The sequence below is a fragment of the Bison bison genome, unplaced genomic scaffold (assembly GCF_000754665.1).
Source record: "Bison bison bison isolate TAMUID 2011002044 unplaced genomic scaffold, Bison_UMD1.0 scf7180017864235, whole genome shotgun sequence".
In the NCBI taxonomy this organism is placed as follows: Eukaryota; Metazoa; Chordata; class Mammalia; order Artiodactyla; family Bovidae; genus Bison; species Bison bison.
The window spans coordinates 7630285-7634981 of NW_011494807.1; the positions used below are offsets into that span (position 1 = coordinate 7630285).

General features: G+C 45.8%; 1 protein-coding gene across 1 annotated transcript in view; it reads left to right on the top strand.

Moving 5' to 3' along the window:
• Nucleotides 1-4697, top strand: part of PRRC1 (proline-rich coiled-coil 1) — a 50003-nt gene that overhangs the window by 281 nt on the left and 45025 nt on the right. The gene's annotated exons all lie outside the window — the stretch shown is intronic.

Consider the following 4697-nt stretch of genomic DNA (forward strand, 5'->3'; position numbering starts at 1 on the left):
CATGTGGGCGACGGGATGGGGCTCAGGCGCCCAAACCAGCGCCCAGGGGCGCCTTGCCTGCGAGGTGGGCGGGCCGGCGGGGCCGGGAGGCGAGGGTCGCTCAGAGCTCCTCACTGGTACAGTCCAGGCTCCCGCTGTTGGAGCGTCCAGAGTTCAGCCCAGGCACCGGTAGGCTTCATGAAGCAAGCATTCCCGCTGTGGATTTTGCGGAGAGTGCGGCCCGGGGGTCTTGGCAGGTTCTAGGGTCCACTCCCCGGACCCACACCGGCGCCCCCGGGCTATTTGGCTCCACCTTCCACCGCGCTGGCCAGAGGGGAGAGACCGGAGGCAGGCGACCTTGGCCCGGCCCAGCCCGCCTGGAGACGTGGCAGAGCTTGGGGGGAGGCCGCTCCCTCCTAGGAGACTCCCGGGTCAACAAATGGGGGTGGGCACTAAAAAGTAGCTTCTTTAACAGTGGGTTCCCCCATAGATGCCTAGCGCCGCTCAGGAGGGCTTTTGTACTCTGCTGTCTCTTTATTCATTTCTGGGGCCTGCTTCGAGCAAATTTGAGGGATAGCCTGTGTCCTGGATTGGCAGAATTTGTCCAGTTTAAGAGTGTCGTTGGAAGTAGTTCTTAAGAGACAGCATGTATCTTTCTTCGAACATGACACATTTTGACATTCCAGTCTTTTTCCTTTACAGCCGCTGTTTGGTCAGTGAACATTTATAGAAGTTATTTTTGGGATCAGAACTGGGAGTGCAGAGACAAAACTCAGACCTTCCTGCAGAAGTGCTCACTAAAGGGTAGTAGAGAGCATCTTTTGAACCGGTAGCACATCAACAGTAGTAATCGTTTTTAATAAGATTTTATGTTTATCAGAGGTTCAGTAGTCCATCTCTTGCATCTTTATAAGTAGCCACCTTTAAGAGAAAATCCAGGGCACAAGAAAATTGGAAGAGCAGAGTGCATCCAGAAACGGACCCAGTTTTCCAACCCATTTCCATCACTTTTTCTTTAATGCTGATACATTAATATACTTTTTGTGTTGAGACTAAGCATTAGAACCTCTCCCAACTCTGACATTTCCCTGTTACTTTTATCACAGTAACTTTTCTTTTGTAGATGGTATTATAGTCCCTGGTAGCTCCATGGTTAAGAATCCTCATACAGAAGACTTGGGTTTGATCCCTGGGTGGGCAAGATCCCCTGGAGGAGGAAATGGCTAGCCTGCAGAATTCTGGCCTGCAGAATTCCGTGGACAGAGGAGCCTGGTAGGCTACAGTCCAAGGGTCACAAAGAGTCAGACACTATTGAGCACATTGTTTATGAATCCAGGATTTACCCAATATTGTTGTTAAGCTAGTTCTCAAACAGTCTAGCTTTTAAAGACAGAAAGAAATTGACCAATATTCCATTTTATGGGTTGTATTCATTGTACAAGTTCGTTTGCAAGTGCATTCGGTAATGTTTATCTTTAAATTTGACTCCCACAAATCACTTTGAGGATTGGTAGCATTTGTAGTAGGAAGATGAATAACCAGTGGAAAAATGAGATGAAAAGAGATAGCTTTGTTAGGGAGTAATAAAGTCCCCAGAAGATGGTTCTGTCCCATATTATCTACCTTTGATCTGTTGTTAAGTCACTGAGTCATGTCTAATTCTTTTCAACCCCATGGACTGCAGCATGCCAGGCTTCCCTGTCCTTCATTGTCTCCCAGAGCTTGCTCAAACCTATGTCCATTGAATCAGTAATGCCATCCATCCATCTCATCCTCTGTGCTCACCCCTTTCTCCTCCTGCCTTCAATCTTTCCTAGCCTCAGGGTCTTTTCCAGTGAGCCATCTGTTTGCATCAGGTGGCCAAAGTATTGGAGCTTTAGCTTCAGCATCAGTCTTTCCAATGGATATTCAGGGTTGACTTCCTTTAGGATTGACTGTTTGGATCTCCTTGCTGTCCAAGGGACTCTCAAGAGTCTTCTCCAACACCACAGTTCAAAAGCATCAATTCCTTGGCATTCAGCCTTCTTTATGGTCCATCTCTCACATCTGTACATGACTACTGGAAAAATCATAGCTTTGACTATCGGACTTTTGTTGGCAAAGTGATGTCTCTGTTTTTTAATACACTGTCTAGGTTTATCATAGCTTTTCTTCCAAGGAGCAAATGTCTTTTAATTTCATGGCTGCAGTCACTGTTCCACAGTGATTTTGGAGTTGAAGAAAATAAAATTTGCCACTGTTTTCACTTTTCCACCATCTATTTGCCATGAAGTGATGGGACCAGATGCTATGATCTTAGTTTTTTGAATGTTGAGTTTTAAGCCAGCGTTTTCACTCTCCTCTTTCACCCTCATCGAGAGTCTCTTTAGTTCCTTTTCACTTTCTGCCCTTAGGGTAGAAGGGCATCTATACATCTGAGGTTTTTGATATTTTGATATTTCTCTCAGCAATCTCAGTTCCAAATTCTGCTTCATCCAGCCCGGGCCTTTCACATGATGTACTCTGCTTATAAGTTTAATAAACAGGGTGACAATATACAGCCTTGACGTACTCCTTTCCCAATTTTGAACCAGTCCATTGTTCCATATCCTCTTTTAACTGTTGCTTCTTGACCTACATACAGATTTTTAAGGAGGCAGGTAAGGTGGTCTGGTATTTCTGTCTCTAAGAATTTTCCAGTTTACTGTCATCCACACAGTCAAAGGCTTTAACATAGTCAATGAAGCAGAAGTAGATGTTGTTGAATGAAAGGATTTTGCCTGTTGGGATCTCTGCTTCCTACTTCCTGCCCATAGATCTTTCATCTACACTCAACAGCAAAACTTTTAAAAGTGTTGTACGTATTTGCTTTACTTCCTACCTCAGTCCAGTTGAAACCGGTTGCTATCTTCACTCCATTTTGGAAACAGCTCTCACTAAGTTTTAACTCCAGTTTGGGAAATTTGTTCACTTTTTCATATATCATCCTATTTGGCTTCTCTGCAGCATTTGATCAGAGAAGGCAATGGCACCCCACTCCAGTACTCTTGCCTGGAAAATCCCATGGATGGAGGAGCCTGGTAGGCTGCAGTCCATGGGGTCGCGAAGAGTCAGACACGACTGAGCGATTTCACTTTCACTTTTCACTTTCCTGCATTGGAGAAGGACATGGCAACCCACTCCAGTGTTCTTGCCTGGAGAATCCCAGGGACGGGGGAGCCTGGTGGGCTGCCGTCTGTGGGGTCACACAGAGTTGGACACTACTGAAGCGACTTAGCAGCAGCAGCAGCATTTGATACCGTTGCCTTGAAACACTCTTCTCTGGTTTTTGGACACCGCTGCCTTCTGGTGTTTTTCCTGTTTTTGTGGTCTCTGCAGGTGTTTTTTCCCCCCTCCTTGGTTGTTTTTTAAGGATTCGTTGAGCCGTCTTCTTTTTTCACTTAGTCTTCTCAGATTATCTCTTTTCAGCACATGACTTTAGAGATTATCAGTGAACTGACGAAGCCCACATTTATGTGGTTTCTGAGCTGCAAAACAAGTCAGCTGTACTTGGTTGTTTCAAGGAGTTTGCACTTGGCATGTCCAATATTAAATACTCCGTAATCCCTTCTTTCCCAAAACATCAGACACGCACTTTGACGTCCTCCAGTGTTCCTTATCTTATTGAATGGCACCACCGTCTGTCCAGGTGTGCACGCCATGCCTCTCCCTTTTCTGGACCCCATATCCAGTCTATTGCTGGGTCTTACCGCTTAAACATCTCCTGAGTCTACTCATCCACTCTTCTCCATCTCCACTGTCAGAACTTTAGGCTAAACCAAAGTTTTTCAGCCTTGGCATTATTGGTGTTTGGGGCCAGATAATTCTTGTGGGGACTGTCCTGTGCACTGTAGAATTTTTAGCTGTATCCCCAGCTTTTACCTACTGGATGCCCCTAATACTCTCTAATTGTTTTTTTGTTTTTGTTTTTTTTTAATATTTATTTGGCTACACTGGGTCTTAGCTGTGGCATGCGAGATCGTTCTTTTCAGTGAATGGGTTTCTCTGGTTGCAACGTGCGGGCTCAGCAGTTGGAGCGTGCACGCTTAGTTGCCCTGCCGCATGTGGTGATCTTAGTTCTCCAACCAGCGTTCGAACCCACGACCCCTGCACTGGAAGGCAAATTCTTAACCATTGAACCACAAAAATGTCTTCAGTTCAGTCGCTCAGACGTGTCCGACTCTTGGCGACCCCATGAATTGTAGCACGCCAGGCCTCCCTGTTCATCACCACCTCCCTGAGTTCACTCAAACTCAGTCCATCGAGTCGGTGATGGCATCTAGCCACCTCATCCTCTGTCGTCCCCTTCTCCTCCTGCCCCCAATCCCTCCCAGCATCAGAGTCTTTTCCAATGAGTCAACTCTTTGCATGAGGTGGCCAAAGTAATGGAGTTTCAGCTTTACCATCATTCCTTCCAAAGAACACCCAGGACTGATCTCCTTTAGAATGGAATGGTTGGATCTCCTTGCAGTCCAAGGGACTCTTCAAGAGTCTTCTCCAACACCACAGTTCAAAAGCATCAATTCTTCAGCGCTCAGCTTTCTTTAGTCCAACTCTCACATCCATACATGACTACTGGAAAAACCATAGCCTTGACTAGACGGACCTTTGTTGGCAAAGTAATGCCTCTGGTTTTTTAATATGCTATCTAGGTTGGTCATAACTTTCCTTCCAAGGAGTAAGCATCTTTTAATTTCATG